This window comes from Phyllostomus discolor, chromosome 4 (genome assembly GCF_004126475.2).
Source record: "Phyllostomus discolor isolate MPI-MPIP mPhyDis1 chromosome 4, mPhyDis1.pri.v3, whole genome shotgun sequence".
Lineage (NCBI taxonomy): Eukaryota > Metazoa > Chordata > Mammalia > Chiroptera > Phyllostomidae > Phyllostomus > Phyllostomus discolor.
The window spans coordinates 50,289,336-50,309,573 of NC_040906.2; the positions used below are offsets into that span (position 1 = coordinate 50,289,336).

The 20,238-nt window shown below is 41.3% G+C and overlaps 1 protein-coding gene and 1 long non-coding RNA gene across 5 annotated transcripts in view; one reads left to right on the forward strand and one right to left on the reverse strand.

Moving 5' to 3' along the window:
* The window catches only part of MAP3K20 (mitogen-activated protein kinase kinase kinase 20), a 160,548-nt gene that overhangs the window by 122,193 nt on the left and 18,117 nt on the right, over window positions 1–20,238 (reverse strand). The window lies entirely within an intron of this gene.
* On the forward strand, window positions 378–4,078 carry LOC118500078. The gene is made up of 2 exons (XR_004902608.1): window positions 378–1,367; window positions 3,448–4,078. It is a non-coding gene; the product is annotated as an uncharacterized LOC118500078 (long non-coding RNA).

Below are 20,238 nucleotides of genomic sequence, written 5' to 3' on the forward strand. Positions count from 1 at the left end.
CTAAGCCCTAGCCAGGTAACTCAATTGGTTAGAGCATCATCCTGATACACCAAGGTTGAGGGTTCAATCCCTGGTCAGGGCACATACAAGGCTCAATGAATGAATGCATAAATAAGTAAATGCATCAATGTTTCTCTCTCCCCACTCTTCTTTCCCTCTCTCTAAAAATCAATTAATAAAAAATTTTAAAAGACTTTCTTCCGCCCTGGCTGGCGTAGCTCAGTGGATTGAGCGTGGGCTGGGAACCAAAGTGTCCCAGGTTCGATTCCCAGCCAGGATACATTCCTGGGTTGCAGGCCATAACCCCCAGCAACCGCACATTGATGTTTCTTTCTCTCTCTCTCTCTCTCTCTCTCTCCCTCCCCTCCCTTCCTTCTCTAAAAATAAATAAATAAAATCTTAAAAAAAAGAGTTTCTTTCATTGAGAAAGTGCTTTCTTTTAGGAAGTCATGTACAGGAGATTCTACAAGATATCTTTAAAGGCGAAGTGAACATAACGCATCTTCCACAAAATATACAAACTAATGACGAGGCTATTCATATATCTTCTTTGGAAAAAATGGGTATTTCCTCCATGTTCTACATACAAGTTATTAGAGGTTAACTTTATAATTTAGTCTTTAAGTAACAGTATTCAGTGGGGCTGAGAATGAATTTGAAGAGAAACTAATAAAGCCGGCCATGGACACGATGAGTACTGGGACTGACTGTGTGACTCCTCAGTTCAGGGACAGAGCAAGAACTTCTTCACGTGTGCGAGGGACAGCTGGCGCTGGCTGGTAAGGGCACAGAGCTGTCTCAGGACTACACGGAGGTTCAAATGTGTGTAGAGCGTGCATAAAGAGGCTGAGTAGCCAACGGAGTGGGCTGTGCCAGTTAATCAGTTGTTGTCTCTTAGCACCACAGCTATTGTTTTCGGCCCTGCTTTGTGAACTGGAGCTGGACATTGCAAACATTTTCCCTTTGCCAGCAGGCACAATGAATAGTAGGCTGCGTCAACAAAAGTTGCGGGAGGGACACTGCAAGGCCTAGCAGGGCCTTGCAGTTTCCTGTGTGATTTTTCCCCCAGTGGCTGTGGTTGCCGGCAGTGTGTGTGAGACCCAATGTCATTCACCCTCAAGTGTTTTACCGGCACCTCAATGGGAAGACTCCTGCGGGACAGTTTTAGTCTGCCAGCACTCCAGCAGGTGTCCTCCTGCACTCCAGCACCAACCCATGCACCCCTGAGAACTTCACTGGAACCCCAGCAGACGGCTTCTTGTGGACCAGTTCCGGTCTGTGACACCAGAGCAAACCCATGGTCTGGTAGGCTGCAGCCACATGCTCTCCAGGGAGGTCTAATGTCAGCCTCGAGCACCCTCTTCCAAGTCTGCTCCTGCCTTTGGTACTCCCCCTAGGCTCTAGAGGTGGGAGCTGCACCTATGTTTGTTATTCCTATATTCTTTAGAGGCTCTTGCTGCTAGGTAACGATAGTTGACCTTTTGTTAGTTAATGGTTTTTACACTGAATTCTCACTGTGCCAATTCCTGGAGTGGTTTCTGTCTCCTGAACAGACCCTGACTGGTATAATCTACTGTTCCATACTAAAGTAACTTTCGTGTATGGCACTGCCCACTGGACAGGATTTACTAACTGTGCAAACTGTGGACCTTTCAAACTTACTGACAGCTACTTCTAAAATCATTACCTTGATAATATTTGAAGTAAATAACAGGAAGAAATAGTAATTTCTTGACTGGAAGAAGACAGTTTGAAATCAAGTCCAGTACACCATGATGATGTGGATGCAAAAAGTGACAGTGAACTGACATGATCACTACCAACGTGTGAGTCAGGCGGTAAGGACTCTGCTCCTCAGGAACCCAGGAAGTCTCTCTGTCCAACACATTCCCCACCCCATGCTCTACACTGTGAAGTCACCACATCAGAACAAAGTCTTGGGAAAACCCAAGGGGGGAGAGTGTGAGGGTGTGTTGTGTACACATGTGTGCTTGTGGCTCCCGAGTGTTCATGTCCACAGGGATGAAAATTAGACGGACACGGTCAGTCAAATAACCAACGCACAAATCACTCATATGCTACATTTTTTTACCCACTGCTTTTCTAAATTGCTCCTCCATCACGAATCTATAACACAGAGACAAGAATCTGGAAATTATTTTTAAAAGTTACTGTATTTGTCGGACTATAAGACGCACCCTCCCCCCCCCCCCCCAAATTTGGGAGGAATGATGGTTGTTAATGCTGCTGTTGAGTTATGCTTACATTTACATTGGTGAAATATTATGTTATTTATTTTATTATATATTTTACCACATTTTTTGCCTGAAAAAATTTTCCCCTATTTTCCTCCTCTAAAACCTAGGTGCATCTTACGGTCTGAAAAAACACAGGGTAAAGGTCCCTACAACTGTGCAGTTAGTTCTTGCTCCCCCAACTGGACTCACTCATGTTACTGACTTTACATCTCATTCTTTCAGGCACATCTACTTAAAGGATTATTTTATCTTCTTCAATGTAAAAAACACAATAAACTAAGAAATATTCTGATTGGAGGAAAATGGAATTACAAATAGAGAAGAGATGAAACATAATCTTAAATTCTTCTAAATAGCTACATTTCTCCATTTGCAAAACAAGGGGAGCAAAAATAGCCAGGCTCAGGCAGAATGCTTTCAGGTCCAAACTGTTCTGGGCATAACTGTAGGAAGAACAGAAAACCTGTGGGCTGAGTCTCCTGCCACGGCTGAGATTCAGATGCTACACTCTTGTCCCATCTCCCCACTTCGCACTTCCCCCAGCACACAGCACCCCCTCCCACCCTCCTGCCCTTGACAAATGGCAGGTATGTCACTCTAACTGAACAGAAAAGGCCTTTATATGACTTAAGTGTTTTTCTAATATGCATATATACCTTAGAAGGAAAGATGAGAGGGCCTATTGTACCTTAGAGGCCAGCAGAGATTAACTAAAATTTCTGTAGCCAAAAATTATTTATATCTCTTTAACTCACTCAGATCCATTTTCTAGATGCACACTCCTCTCCGGTATGCTAACATTTGTTCTGTTCTGTGTTGTGTAATCTTGGAAATTATTAACGAATTCTTCTTGTGCAATGAAGGATATTTAGATTACAATCTAAAAAGTGAAATTTTATTAAGGAAATAAGTGGCAAAATAGATGAGGTATGTAAGAGCCTTCGTGTTATTTTCACTGATGGGTACATAACCAAGGAGTCACTTCATATAAAATTTTACCTTTTTATTGTTATAAACGTCATCATTTTTAAAAAAAAAAACCTCTCTCTTCAATAAACAAAAAAATTAAATATACCACTGCACTTAGCATCCCTTATATTTTTGGGAGAAGCCTTTCCATCGAGTGGAAATGTCAGCTAATGAAATACTATGTATTAAATGTTACATGTTTTATTTCTTTTGCTGTCAGAGAAGTAAAAAACAGGTAAAAACAAGAGGATATGCACAGCTTGATCATTCCAAAACTCTCAGAGAAAGCTTCCTTCCTTCCTCACAGAGAAAACTGAGGACAGAAGAGAGAGCTCCATATGGGAAAAGAAACTGAAAAAGAGACATTGATCTTTTCATTATCACTGTTCCTGGTTTTTGTCTCACTCCTTTATTGCCACTGTTAAGACTGAAAACAAAAGAATCATTGCATTTACACTTCATCACATAAAAATAATCACCTATATCTGTGGTTTGGGAAAATGAATAGAGGTAAAGAATAATTTCCTGAATTATTTCTGCTATCAAGTCAGAAATAATTCAGGAAATATAGTCACAATATTTGAGTTCAGAAATCTGCTTCTTGCCTAAACATACGTTTCAGCTCATGATTTTTACATTTTGTGTTTTTGTATTGCTACTTGTAACTTTTGTGCCAAAAGTCCATCCAAGAATAAATTTCAGTATGTTTCATTAAAACATATTATAAAATTAATAAGGAAGTTTAAAAGTTTACAGGAACATAACCCTACTTCATATAAAGAAACTCTGTGCATTCTTAAGAAATTTAGTTTAATATTTCTTCATTTTTCAGAAATATGTTACAGCTAGTTTTTTAAAAAAAACAATTCTTTTATTTATTTTATTGATTGCTTTGTTAAACACTAACAAAAACTGCATGTTATTATGAGACAATGATGAAATTATAATACTGATCTTTACTAAATCTTTTAAAACTGATGCCTCACATGAGCCTTGCCCTCGCCACTGAAGTCGCCAGTGCTACAGTCAACCGCAAGGACCCCGTGTGCTCCTTCTCCAAGGAAGCCAAAAATCTGTATTTTCATGCAGATCCCACATAAGTTTTAAATGTTGACGATAAATTTTTTAAAACTAAAATGCTGGGTGGACCAAACAGCGCATATCTGCAGGACAGACGCACGTATGAGCTACCTTTGAAGGATGACCACGGACGGACTACAACACAGCTGGGGCTAGCGCAGCCTGACCACTCCCCGGCCCTGCGGTCCTCGCCACTTCTGACTTGCGGTGCAGTACCAGGCTGACTTGACTCCTCTGGATGATTGTACGTAGACTCAGATGTTGGTAGCCTAGATTTAAAACTACAGACCTTGTAAACATTTGTCCTCTGAGGGTGGACTTAATTTTTGACACTGCCAAAAATGATTAAAAGTAAACCTGTGAATAGGTATTAACATTCACTGGCCTGTTAAGAGCAAACAATGAACACGGAGCCAGATGATGCACAGATGCAGAAAGCCACCGTGTCTGTCTTCAAGGGCTAGAAGAAGATCAGAGAGACAAGACAGGGGCTTAACAGGATTAAGCAGCTTGGAGACAAGTGAATCCAAAAGTGAGTGCTGAGTTTGGCGAATCCAAGTTAGATGCCAGGACAAGGATGAAGAAAGGCAAAGCTTCTGGGAGACTGGGTAAGGTAAATAAATGATGGGCAGAGGAGGGATGCTCAGGCTCGCTATTTTGAAGGCAGAACAGTTCTGAGCTATGAGATGTTGATGGTTTTACCCGGAAGTGGCTGAAGACAACTGCGGCTGACAGAGTTGCCGTGACACTAGTCTGCAGTCAGCTCAGAGGTCCTTACAGAAGACCCCAAATTCACCCAGACTGATGGTCAAAGACGGGATGGAGACTACAACTGAGGCAGCCACTGAAGTCAAGGAAGGTGGGGATGTTTGCAAGATAAAGAAGTGAGGCTGCAGCCGATGGTTTAAGGAGCTGCATGGAAAGAAAGTCAGAGGGGTGGTAGCAAACGAAAACACAGAGAAGTTCCTCATATGGCTCATGAACCGATTCAGTCAAAGAGGACACCACTTATTTTGATTTAGAAGTTTTATAAGAAAGGACTTTTTAAAGTAAAAAAGATACTCTTTTCATTCATGTCATCTAACTTATTACTGAACTGAATTAATAATATCTTAAAAGGAAGACCATGAAGCATTTCTGTGGAGGAGACAAATACATGGCATTGCCCTCCCCCGCCCCCGAACTGGACTTCCTAATACACTACCAGGAAGAGAGAGACATTTATGGCATCACATGGAGACCAAAACTGAAAGGAAGTTTTTATTAAAGAAAAAAAATTCTAAACCCTTAAGTGTGTTTCTGAAAATGTATCACAGAAGTATCCTGTGAACATAAACAATTCAGCTAGCCGAGCTGAAAGAACTGCACAGATGCACTCAAGGAGAACGGAGAAATTTAGGAGGGGTTTTCGTCTGTAGACACAAATGGTGGGCCCTCCACCAGGCTCTGAGTGCTCTTACCCAAAGCTGACAAGGTGGCAGGATACTCTGAGGTTTGCTAAACACTCCTCCAAATGGAAGAGTTAATGGAGAATCTACCTCCCCCTCTCTGCAGGCACTGCTAAGATAAACAGGTGTGAAATGTTTTTCTCTGTTTATATAGAGATCTTAAAAAGGAAAATTTCTACCTAACTCATCCAGACAAATGGCTGTGGGTAAACATTGCAGAGCCTTTATGGGTTTGCTGAAACAAAAAGAAACAAATAATCCGATAGAATAAAGGAAAAGAAATTATTTCAATTACCACCAAAGTACTGGATTAGGTGTTCTTTATAGGTTCTCACCTACAGAGCAATACAGATTTCCCCTTCTTATAATTACAGATCTGGAGCAAGCTAGAAACAAAGGCAAAATTCTAAAGCCTTATTGGCTGGTAACTAAATGCTCTATTTGTATTCCTCAAGAATACTAAAAGAAGGTGCTGAGTGCCCAGATAAATGCAAATTACATTGAACTTGAAATGTCTGCAATGTTTCTTCAGCTAACAACTAAGGCTGGTGAAGCTGTTAAGTAGAATCTGTGTTTATTTTATACCACGTGCACGCAAACCTTCATGACAGCAAAGAAATAGGAGGAAAAAATAAGATAAATGAGAAGATTAAAATTCTAGGCCATCAATGATAATCTAGGGGAGTTGAAGCAGAAAATATCAAAACCATATGAATATACTTTCAAATCACTTTGCAGGATTCAAAACTAAACAGAGGGGAAATTGCCTTTGTATGCAAAACACAAATTATAAAGATGCTTTTCCCTTCTACATGCTGTAAGATTCCACGCATTTGGTTAGCTTTGTTTTTTTCTGATTATACAGATAGCATGTGCTCACTGTTCCCAATTTTTCATGGTCATACCCAACTCCTAATATATATGAATGTTCATTTTTCCATTTTCATAGAACAAACTCTTAAGGGTGAGGGTGACGGGCCAAATGGCATTTCATTTTATTTTCTGTCAATCTCCTCAACTGCCCTCCAGAAGGCGAGGCCATTTCAGACTTCTGGGGAAAATCGGACCTTCGCTCTCGTTCCCTCCGCCCCTCGCAGGCCTCCCAGCAGCAGCGGTGCGTACTGGCCCCGCTGTGCCTGGAGGTGAGGCAGCTGTCCTCTGCGGTTCTCATTACCACTTCTGCACAGCGCTCCGTCCCTCCTCCTTCCACTCCGAGTCACATGTCTTTCCACTGCGCTATTCATTATCCTTCACTGTTGCCCCCATATCCTGAAAGACCTCATTACCCCAGCCCCTCACCAGCACTAAGCATGCCATTCCCCGTCACCTCCCCCGTCCCACCCGTGGGGCAAGGTCGCCACACTGTTCTAGTGCACAACCACAGGCCCCTACGGGAACGGGATTCTCGAGCAGGAAAAGGAGGGCAGGGAAAGGGGAAGGAACGCGTTCAGTTAAAGAAAAAAAAAAAGGTAAAATATCCTACTTCATAACACAAAATACAGTAAATTCATGACCAAAGATTGTTGGCTCGTGAGAAAATAAAAATCAGATGAGAAAGCATCACAGAAAACATGGGTTTTAAAAGATTGGGGATTACTAGTTATCTACAAGCCTTTTTTAAATTTAATTTAATTTTATTAGTTTTTAACTGAACTTACTGGGGTGACATTGGTTCACAAGTCCACACACAGTTCAAGTGCACAGCTCAACAAAACGCCATCAGCACCCTGCGTCGTGCGCCCCTCACCTAAAGTTCACAAGTCTTAAAAAAAAAGAAAGCCATGTTGAAATACGTGCTAACAAGCCACGGAGGAGAGTGTAAATATTGGGTATATGCTGATGGTAAGTTGCTCAAATGGCAGTAATAACAGCAGTCACAAATACTGAAAGCTGAGCGGGTGCCAGGAGCACGGTAAGAGCACTTACAGGGACTACCTCACTTGGCCTTGCAGCACCTCCTGAAGCGGCCCTGTCATTGTCCACCTCTCACAGAAGAGGAAGCGGAGGCCTGGTTAAGTAATTGCCCATGCAGCTAATGAGCCGTGGGGCCGGGATTTTAACCTACACTGTCTGACTCCAGAGTGCCAGCTCTTACACACGAGGCTACACCTGCGTCCTGGAATGAATGCCTCCATTTCCAACAGAAGACAGGGGACTTTGTTTAAAACCTGCCAGTGAAACTTCATCATGAATATGTTGACCGCTGCCTTTGCCAGTAGACCAATTCCCCTGTAAGGACACACTGGCAAGAAGGCTCTCTCCGCTGCCGATTTCCCAGTTGCTTCCAATTATTTCATATTTTTGCTGTATTGCAAATGGTATTTTTTAAGGTTGTTAATTCCAATAGTTCATTGTTTGTATCAAAAATGAACTCGTGACCCCGCTCACAAACCTGCTCCACCCATCACGCTCTTCCCCATCTTATATGATGGTAAATACATCCTTCCATCTCTTTGGCTCGAAACTGCGAGACTTCCTTGACTCGGACATGACTTCACAGAGCATGTCCGATCAGTGAGCAAGTCCAGTTGGCTCTACCTTTAAAATATGCCCCAAATGCAACCACTCCCATCTGCCTCCATTTCAACCTTCCTGGCCCCAGCCACAAACATCTCTTACCTGGATTCCATTCCTAACTGGTCTTTCTGCCCCTGCCTCTGCCCCAGACAGTCTTTTCTCAACAGAGTATCCAGAGTGGTCACATTAAAACATAGTCAAATAACTTCACTTCTGTACTCCAAAGCATTCGATTGCTCACCATCTCCTCCCAATTTAAATCAGAAGCTCTTACAATCGCCTACAAGGCCCTACACCATTTGGTCTTGGTACCTCTCTGGTCCCATTTTCTGTTTCTCCTCCCCTCATGTGCTCCACTCTGGCCGCCGTGGCTTCCTTGCCATCTCTCTGGCACACCAGACATGCTCCCACCTGGCATCTGCCTGTGCCTCTGCCTGAACATCTAACCCTCGTGTGTGCACGTGGCTCCCTCTCTTCCTTCCTTCAGGTCTTCACCCAAATACCACCTTCTTGTCAACCGACTTACCTATTTAAATATGCAACCCTAGCCCCTTCTGGCACATTTTTTATACAAACTTTGTATTTTGGATTAATTTTAGATTTACAGAAAAATTGAAAAGATCGTGCAGATGGTTCCTCTTACCCTGCCTCCCCCTGATGTTTATACGTTGCACTACCAGAGTCGATTTGTCAAAATTAAGAAACCGTCATTGGTTCATTGGTATTAACTAAACTCCAGACTTTATTTGGATCTACTATTTTCTCATCAATGTCCTTTTCTCTGTCCTAGAATCTAATTCAGGATACCCTGTTGTGTTTGGTCGCCATGCCTCCTGAGTCTCTTCTGCACTACGACAGACTCTCAGTTTTTGTTTGTTTGTTTATTTGTTTCTCAAGACTTTAACAGCCTGCAGGAGGCCTGGCCAGGTACTTGGAAGAATGTCCATCACTTTGGGATAGCTGGTGACCCTCAGGGCTAGGCTGGGGTTGTGGGTTTTGGGGAAGAAGGTCACAAAGAAGAAGTGCTTTTCTCATCACATCATATAGGGGTACATACCCCCAACATGGCTTACCACTAGTGACACTGACCCTACTCCAAGGTGGTGTCTGCCAGGTTTGTGCACTGTAGAGTTAGTAATCCTTCCTTTTCTTTAATCTTTGGAAGTCAGTTACTAAATTCAGCCAATATTTAAGAGGGATAAGGATCTTTATAAGGTTTAACATACTATTAATTTTGTTTATTTCCCACATTTGTAGGTAAGCTCTAAAAGGACATGAACTTTTGTCTATTTTATTAGCAGACATGGCTCCAGTGTCTAGGATAGCGGCCCAGCATGTAATAAATACTCAGTACTTGTTGGATGACAGATACAGAAAAGGAGGTTTCCTTGCAATGTGTTTAGGTCACAGTGCCCTATGGCATCAGTTATGCATCTCTCCACCTGGGAAAGCATGTGCTCAGGAGTAAAATCACATATGTCGTTTACTCTGAGATATACTAACATGTAGAGACACTGTACTTTTTGGACTATAAGATGCACCCCCCCCCCAATTTGGGAGGAATAATGGTTGTTAATGTTGTTGTTGAGTTCTGTTTACATTTACATTTGTGAAATATTATGTTATCTATGTTATTAAATATTTTACCACATTTTTGGTTTCAATTTTTTTCCTCCTCTAAAACCTAGGTGTGTCTTATGGTCCGAAAAATGTGGTAACTTTCTCAGTGGCTTTTGCAATTTTATTAGGGAAAACTACCTTAAAGGATGAAATTACAACGCTAAAATTTGAGACATCAGCAATAGGATTAAATAAGGAATATATGTAAACTGTTTAGAATAGAGGCTATAAATAGCAGGAACTCAAGAAATGTTCATTTTCTTTTATTTTCTTACCTTACATACATGTCAGAGAGATTTGGGGGGGTTACCTGGACCCCCCCAAATATACTTATTCTACCTAGTAAAGATCTTAAATTGTTTCCAAAACAAGGCAGAGTATAAAATTGTAACACTCCATACTCCCAGATCCAGCTAATATTAATGTCTTGATATCTTACTAAAATCTCTTAATTTCTTTGAGTATAAAGTTTGTTCCAAGGAAAAATGTAGGTTACACTCAGGGACCTTATTTTGTGGTTAAGAAATTATCCTGAAATTTTAAGGGGAAAACGTTCTTCACATTCACAACTCTTAAATGTTTGCTCAGCAGCTAGTTTTGGAGAAGTTATAGATGCTACCTAAACTATGTGATATATTTTAAAACACCTATCCAATAATTAAAATAAAAAATGTATACATCTTTCTTAAAGGTAGGTTCTACGACCATAGTTCTAGTAAGAGAAATTCAGTTTCCCACTAAAGGAAGCACTGTTGTACATGTTTTTTAAAATGTAGTGGGTTAACCTGATTCTGTGCATTAATTGCTTCACATAATGTCTCTTCAAAAGCAGAGCAGCCACACAGTCCCCTGTCTTTGAACAGAGCCTGCATAAACACTGCCCAGACGCTTGCATCCTTATCAGTGTAGCTGCTCTCATGGAGCTAATTTTACCAAGCGCTGTTTTCCTGAAGAACAGTATCAGGGACAGGAGTCATATTTTCATGTCATTAAAATTCTGGCAGTCTCATTTCATTTAAGACACCTTAATTTTTCTCAGATCATGAATCAGTGAACATCTGATATTAACAGAGCTAAGAAAAAACATCTTAGATTCCTTTTTTTGGAAACACATTTGAAAAACAAACCAGAATAAGAAACATAGCCAGGAAAATCCCTCCCAGCTGCTATGGAACAGAACCTTTCATTCAAAGACAAACTAATTTATTAAGAGCTAAAAAAAAAAATCAGCCAAGCATGGAGAAAATAAAAGGCTCTGATGTCGACTAGGAATGGCAAGCTGTTTTCTTTTCTGCAGATTTAGAAGAGCAAAACCTTATGCAAATGTTGCAAAAGAAGAGAAAGTTACCGTGATCACTGTGTTTATTATTTTGTTTATTTATGCCCTATGCATTTATTGATTGCCTGTGGTGGGCCAGGCACTAGGCTGAGCTCAGAATATTCCCAGATCATTAAGATACAGATCCTGTGCTTAAGAAGCTGACACATGGAAGAGGGTAAGGTTTGGCCCTGAAGACTGAGACCAGTGTCAACAGCTGGAAGTTACACTGTAAGGAACTTTCTAAGAATGAGACTATTCCCAAATGGAACAGCCCAAACCTCACAAGTTATCAGCGGCAATGATGAAACAGAAACTCACTGTCCTGACCGGGAGCAGGAATCAAGCATGAACAAAAAAAATTGATAAGACAGTTACTATCTTGGGTAATTTCATGTCGGTGACTTCCTGTCTACATTCAGAAGAGAAGAAAATTCTTGGCAGCTTTTTAATATACAAGTGAGGTCACTGTATTCTGAAGACTGAGAGCAAATCATGTCCACTTGGAAATGATCGCAACTATTCATGGCTGGCTCTTCCTCTCTTTTTAATTGTCTGTCTCTTCGGCTTTGAGTTTCTCAGAAGTTTAGTGTGTGCCTCGTACTGTTTTTCTTCCAGCAGCAGGAGCCTGGCTTTGTATAAGACCAGTTAGTCAGAATACAACATTTAAAATGTTTTTTTAATTGTTGTTCAATTACAGTTGTCCCCATTTTGCCCCCAATGCTCCCCCCTGCCTTCCCCATCCCCCGGCTCCCACAGTCAGTCCTCCCCTGTTGTCTTTGTCCGCAGGCCCCTCATACATGTTCCTTGACTTGACACTTTTACTGGAATACATTCCCTGCTTTGACTTCAGCAGAGTACTGTGAGCATGGCTGGAGAACAAGTGTTAACTAGCTGAAATGTTTATTGCTTAATAAACTGAGATCAATATTACTTTAGTGGAAACCTGAAATAACAGTTGCAATAAAGTTCCTCATATGACAAACCAAAAATAACCTCCACCTGCAAGTAAACATGTAATCTAACAAAGTTTTTAAAGGATTAAAATTTTTAATGACTCAGTAGCAAAAATAAGAATGATAGGAGATTTCTCTTACAAATAAAACATTTTTTTTAGTAATAACTGCCATTGATTACATCTTTTCGCAAGTGATACAGGCGCTCGATAAACATCATCTCACCATTTTCACATGACGAAACTGAGTTTTGTAAAACAACACAACTTACAGTTGGCAGAATTGAGATTCAAATCCAAGGTGCCAGACTCTGAATCTACCCCTTCCACCCCACTGCACTGACTCCATGCATGGTCTCTCCTGTGGAAAGACATTACTCCTGTGGCCTTCTGAAAAATGAGGGGTCACTGAATGTCATACATGTGGTTACCAAAACCAACTTCCCACCTGGCACGTGCCTTCCTTCCACAGCAGAGAGAGAGGCCTGACCACCCCGGCCAAGCTGTTTCTGCCACACCCCCTGTGTCGGCCAGCTGTGCTCTTTAGGAAGCTTGTTCTTGAACAGAGTGAATCGTGCCGGACTGCCGCCTGCCTGCTGCTTGCCCCCAGCCCTGCTCCCCGGATGTGTGGAGTCGTCCACAGGACTGCCCCGCAACTCGGTAAGACGATATTCTGCCCCTTACCCCTCCGACTCTTGGCTGGGCTAAGTATCTTCAGTTCTCCAACTCTTTCTTTAAAATGTGGTATAATTTTTCACACCCTTCATCTTTCTTATTCTCCTTATGGTGCTCAAATTGCTACTTTCCCCATAAAATCTAATACCCCAAATTCAGTAAACTGCTGAGCTGTGTCCTGATTGGTAAAGAAACAGGATGAATTTTTTTGGCCAAGTTTTAAATTTAATTTTTCTGATTGTGGTACAGGTTGTCACTTTGTCTTTTATTGAACTTAGGGTTCAGTGAAAACCTCAGGGCTATTTTTCACAGGAAACATTACCAAACCGAGTTTCTAAACATTCATCATTTAAATGTTTCTTTGGGCTTCTATTATGTTAGTTGCTAGAAGTAAGTCTGAATTCTTATTTTGCCAATGCTCCCCTATCCTGCCAAACTAAGGAACTCCATATTTGCTCCATATTTGACATTATCTTCACCGCCTTTATCAGAGGCACTGATAACCAAGCCGAGCAGAAGTGCAACAAGGTCCCAGCACTCTGATACCTCAGAGGCCGGGAGGGTGGAGTAACACCGAGCCCTTTCCTGTCCTCGGGTACCTCTGTTCTCTAGATTTCCTTACGGAGCTACCAAAGAACAATAGAAATCACTTAATGCTCGTTTGGCTGCTTTTCTCAATTATCATAAACACCAACCCGAAGTCTCAGTTAAGGGCCCGGCAGAGGACTGACAGAGGAGGCATTAAGTCAGGATTTATAGCTTTGTTCACTTTTATTTTCCCTTTATCTCCTGCTGAAATAAGTGATGACATATTGGTGAATAACCCAGTGTTCTCTGTAGTCCACGTGGATGTTCTTTATACTTTCAATAAAAATGTTCCAAATTGAACTCATTATCTTACTTTCGATCCTTTCTTCTTCTTGGTCATGCTGGTTCATGGCCTCCTTTTCTCTCCGACAGTCAGTTTCTAAACCCTACCCTCATCTTTGCACCCCCTTCTATTTCTCACATCTAATCTGCGGCTGCATTCCTCAGCTTTATTTCTAAACATCTCCCACGTTGAAACCTTATTCTTTATTCTTTTTAAAAATGTTTTATTGTTTACACTATTACAGATGTCCCCATTCAACACTCTCTTTGTCCCCCTCCACCCAGCCTCCAGCCCCCTCCCTCTGGCCATCCCCACCCCGCTGTCCGTGTCCGTGGGTCATGCATGTATGTTCTCAGGCTAATCCCCTCACCTTCTTTCATCCTGTGTCCCCTCCCCCCTCCCCTCTGACAGCCGTCCGTCTGTTCCACGCATCCATGCGTCTGTTTCCATTTTGTTTATCAGTCTATTTTGGTTTATTAGATTCCACATGTAAGAGAGATCATATGGTGTCTGTCTTTTACCAATTGGCTTAAAAACATTTTTATGGTCCTATCAAAGATCTGAAAAATATCACAGAGTGATGTTTGTCTTAATGTAATTGCACCTCACATAACATAAGAACTTTATTTACAGTTCAGGTAATTTTCTAAATTCTCCTTGGTCCCAGAAGAAACCATTCCTGTAGCTTTTTCTCACTGGAAAGTTACCTCTCCCATAAGGTTTGTGTTACCTTTAGAAATATTGGTAATACATGCTTACTCGTTTTATTTACATATTTGTTCAACATGTGCCCAATTTTCTATGTCTCTTTATTATTGTTTTTACATTTTATTTTTCAATTACAGCTGACATTCAATATTATTCTATGTTAGTTTCAGGTATACAGCATAGTGGTTAGACAATTATATAATTTACGAAGTGATTCCCAGATAATTCTCATACCCACCTGGCATCACACATAGTAATTACAATATTATTGACTGGATTCCCTGTGCTGTGCTTTACATCATAGTGCTATTCCATAACCGCCAATTTATAGCAGTTCACATTGGGGTGTCTTAGATTATAAGCCCCACTTACAGAAATATCTCATAAAAAAAGCTGAGTGACAGACAGCTGTTCAATATAGACTTCTGGGTGATGACTGCATTAATTATTAAGCAAAGGAATTCATCATTTTAAATTGCTTATTCTCTAGTTCAAATGATGACTTATATATGTAGCACAGAGTCGAAGCATGGCACGGGGAAATGTTTAATATTCCTTAAGCAGAAACGGCATGCTAGTCTTGGAGGTACAAAAGCTAGGGCATTTATGAAAATCCAACATTAGGTAAACCAAAGGTAAGTACCAAGAGTAAGTACGCAGCTGAAAGCAGGTCACAAGCAGTGATACAACAAGGACAGATGTGCTCTATCCTTTCCACAGCTCACAGAACAAATGAAGAAAATGAAATACAGGACAACTTTCCTGAATGAGAATGGAAGGCGAGTCTGCTGCGGCATGACACCGAGCACCAGGGAACAGAATCCGCACTGTGAGCAAGGCACGGCGCTGGGGACTGTGAGGTCAGCAAGGGAAGGTGCTGTTTGTATTAGCTGGGTTGCTTAACTCCTCTGAGCCTGAATTTCTGATCTGTCCAATGGAGATCACAGCCCTGTAACACGGCCGTGAAGAAGACGGCAGAAGTGGAAAGCCCCTCACAAAGCACTCAGCTCACAGTGACATCTGTACTTGGCACAGTGGTGACGACCAGGAATGCGATGGCATCAGCAACAAAGGTCATGACAGTCCTTGCCCTCAAGGGGCTTGCCACCTACATGCTTGCCCTTCCACACTCACGCTGAGCCTCGTCATGCCTCTCTCCTGCAGACGCTAGGCCTCTGACCCCTTCCCAACCTAAGATTCTCGGACCCAACCAACTGAAGTTCTCACAAAACCTATGTGCTACCCTGACTTCAGAAACTGGCTATGAAGACACAACTGCTACTTAATATTACCCAAGTCTTCCTATGTGTCGAGCACTTTTCTAGATGTTTTACATGTATTATCTCATTTAATCCTCTCAACAACCAAACCCTGTGACGCAGGTTCTGTGATTACCCCCACTTTTCAGAAGAGAAGACATTGCAGGTTCACACGAAAGTTAAGTGGCAATAGCTTAGAGTAAGTACTAGAATCGCAAGGCAGTTTAATCACATATCCAATTAGAGGTATGGGTACTAACTGCTATCAATTCAGGAAGCAGAGGACAAAAATTATGCCTGTGGGACCTGAGAGAGTTTCACAGAGAAGAATGAAGTTAAACCTGAAGAAGGAATAGGACGGGCCCAGCAGAGAAGACAAAGGAGTTCGGGGGGACGGGAAGGATGTGAACAAGGTCGCCAGAATGGGGAAGCAGGACAGGGGAGCAGCTGAACAGGAGAGGGGAATTCAGGCCAGAAAATGAAAGATGAAGCTGGAAAGCCAGGTGAGAGCCAGACTGGGGGAGGTTGGGAATCAGAAGGGACTTGCCCGAGGTTTCAGGGACGCCTGCCATGCCTGAGTCTGCCTTTAGTCCATCAAGCCCGACGACACCACCAAGCAGGGCCTGGGCACGGGTGGTCCCCAGACCGCGGTGGATTTAAAGGTCTAAAAATCCTCTAACAACCAAAGTCTCTCCACACCAGTTTGACAAAGTACCTAAAATTCCAAACTGAAGTTTAGAATTTTGACATGTCCCTTGTATTTGACATGTCACTGACTGGCGAGGTGCAACCAAAAGCAGTGGTTCTCAAACTCTAGGGGCGTCAGAAGCATCTGGAAAGCTTGTTACAGCACAGACTACCCAGCCCCACACACCCCAGTTTCTGAGTTAGCAGGTGTGCAGTGCGGCCTAAGAATCTGCATTCCTAACAAGTCCCAGGTAATGCCGGACACTACTGGTCTGGGGACGTACCAGTGGTTTTGAGAACCACTGACCTAAAAGAACAGGGTCCAGGATGAGTCAATTCTGACTGAAGAGAGAAAACTTCCACCTGGGGTTGTCCTAATTAACTCAGAAGGGCCTCCTGAGGGAAGGAGCAGAGACCAGGGATGTGGAGATGCTGGAACAGGCAAGTTCAGCGCAGCAGCAACTTCCAATGTCAATGCCAGTAGAGCCAAGCCGGCTCTCCTGAGGCTTCAACACACCGAGTGGTCATTCTGGAGTACCATTTTGGACAAATTATCACAGATACTAGGCCAGGATTCAAGTATCCACAATATTTAATTTTTGTCTGAACTCAGCCCATTCATGTATTTAAATACTGAGAGGATTTACAAAGAAAGTAAATGTGGTATTATTCTTCTTTATTGTGTTCAGGGGAAAACATTAAAACAGCATTCCTACAATTGAAGCAAATGCAAATGTAAGTCAGCTACAGAAGTACAAAGAGAATAAAGGGTCTGTTATGCACTAATAAAGTGGTAACATTAACTAGCCTTCTATGAAGCACTAAATGTTGTTGTGTTGATGAAGTTTGTATAACAAAAGCTTTTATTTTTAGTTCTTTCCTGGCTCTGTGTCAAAATTAAAATTTTTTTCTGTGTCATGGGAAATTTTCCCTTTTAAATAAAAAGTTACCGAGAGTTCCTGTTCCTATGATCAGTTTTGACATTTTTGATCTTCTTTCTTTATAAATATTTACAATGTGGGGCAGTTTTGAAACTCGAATTTATATGACTTTCAACATTTCCATGAAAACTCCAATTGGGGTAGAAAAAAATTTATTTAAGTAAAGAGGGTAGTGCCTTGCGAAAGGCAAGGCAGATAAAGAAAAAGCCTCCTATTTCACCTCTTGAGGATTCTGTTTCCTTTCAGTTTGTTTGGGGAAATACAAAGCAATCTTGTTTCTTTCACATCTCAGACTTAAATCTGGTTTCCTGCTATCAGGTGAATACCAACAAATCAAATGCTTACAGGTTTCCATCTCTCAGACAGAAAAAAAAATCACGTACAGACATGTCTGGCTCTACATATCACGAAATGCACTGGGAAAGTAAAACGAAGCTTCTGATTAACCCTTTCTAAAAGCTGCTGTGGTGCAGGGGAACTACTTGTATGGGGACCGTTTTCTGGGTAAGCAGCAGCTGGGAGAGGACACAGTGACCCACAGCGCCCTCCCCTGCCCTCCCCTCCACTCCTGGCTGCCATTTCTACCTCAACTACAATTTCCTGAAGATACTATAACAATTTCTTCTCATCCCTTTGGTATATATTCTGCAGATCACATTTTTTTCCTGTTGAAAACTTTTTAAACAAAAATAAATAGTGCACTATAAGTAAATCTTCAACTAAATAAATGAGCTAAATTACCACTGAAAATCCTATGGCACTGCTATGGAAAAATAAATATTAAACATTTTAGGGATTTATGACATACTAAGGAGGTTGATAAAGCTCAATTCACACAGTCTCAGAAAGTGCCACAGACTGTCAGAGCTACAATTTTTAAATGAGTTTTTCTGATTATAAAAGTAAACAGGTGGGTCACAAGGTGTTTGCATTTGTCAAAACTTAATGCATGTGATTGTATGTAAATTTTACCTCAAAAGGAAACAAAACTGTAAACACATACAAACTCTGGCTATAACAGGTATGCTTTAAAGGAACTTCGGGGGAAATGCATTGATGCCTGTACTTCCCTCTGAAATGCGCCCAAGTGGGCTGATGACTGGGAGGATACAGAGCTGGGTTCACGTGTGACGCAGCGAGTGTTAGTGTTCATGTTAATGACAGGCCCCAGATGGGATATACACAGATGTCCGCGATAAAACCATTTCAACTTTTCTTTAATTTTGCAATTTTTCATAATAAAATATTGGGTGCGAGAGAAAGGTATGACATGACCATAGAAAATTATGAAAAATAAAAGACAGTATAAGAAAAATAAAAACACCACAGAGACACCAAGCAGACACTTGAGATGATATTAGAATGTTTTGGAACTTACTTTTACTACTTAGCAGTATATTAAATGCATTTTCCTAACTCTTTGAATATTCTTCCAAGGTGCAATAGAATTCTATTATACAAATGCAGCATAATTTTTTCAGCTTTATTGTGGTATAATTGATGAATAAAGTTGTAACATATTTAAAATGTACAACACAATGATTTTAATATACATATATATTGTGAAAGGACTCCCACAATTGAATTAATTAACATATCCATCACCTCCCATAGTTGACTTTTTTGGGGGAGGCAGGTGATGATGCAGACCCCGGCTCATGGGGTCCCGAGACATTGTGGATGGGGGAGAGACATTCACACGGACTACCGAGTCCTGTGGGGGAAAAGGGCGGGTGGCTTCGCTCTCAAGCGGAGCTCAAAGCTGTGGCCTCTGCCATGACAGGCCTTTACTTCTTTTCTGGGCCCCTTACAAGATGGTCCTCATTTACTATGCACAGGTTCACTTCAGGTGGTTACCTTTTACAGAAAACAAAGGAGCCAATGCGCTAATCACATCACAGAAGAGGGATATTTGCAAGTGAAAACGGAAAAGTAGTTGAACCGGTTACACATCCTTGGAAGGTTTAGCAGGGATTTTAGGAAGTTACAGTAAGCACTTGCTATCTCAGTTCAGGGTGAGGGAGTTTTAGCAAAAGCAAGACTCAAAGCGGCCTAGGTACATTGCCGGGCCTGATTCCCCACGGGAGAACCTATCCATGGGCGTGGGTCCTGTGCATCTCCGAGAGGGAGCTGGGCCCACAACACGCAGAATGGTCTCCTACAAGGTGAGATACTCCATAATTTAAGAGATAATTTGTTGTAGACACCCGGGTCATTTCTAATCCTTCACCATTACACATGTAAGATGAATAATAGCCTATTACATTCCTCTTCCTGCACACCTCTGATTACTCCCTACTTCCTAGGATAAAGTCCCAGAAGTGGAATTTCTGCCCCCAAAGGAAGTCTATATTAAGACATTTTGATACATTTTGCTATACTCTTCTCCAAAGACTTTACCAATTAACATTTCTAACAGGAGCATATTACAGATCACAGCTATTCTGATGTATGATGTTAAAATTTTATATTAAATGCTTCCATAAATCTATCTATACCCATTTTTTTTCTCTCAAAAGAGCAAAGGCTCTTTCTTTAAGAGTCTACAATAAGCATACCTAGTATAGAAATCCTGGTTTCTAAATATCATACTCCCAAATCACGTACCCAAAATTCGGGCTTCTTAAAAGAAATGGCTGATCTTGGCATATCTTTTGTGCCAAAAAGTAAGGAAATGCTAAAAAAATGATGATGATGAAGAAGTATCAAAAGGACAAAAGGAGCCAACCTGAAAGAATTCTTAACTTACTCAATCAAGGACAATTTAATCATGAAAGTGAAAAATAACAAAAATGGACTGAAACATTTTGAGTTTGAAAAGAATATCCGTAAGTCTACAATGAAACAATAAATAAATGAATAAATGGATGAATAAATAAGTGAAGGAAGGAAAGAAAGAAAAAAAGAAGGCTCATTTATGCTAGAACTTTTT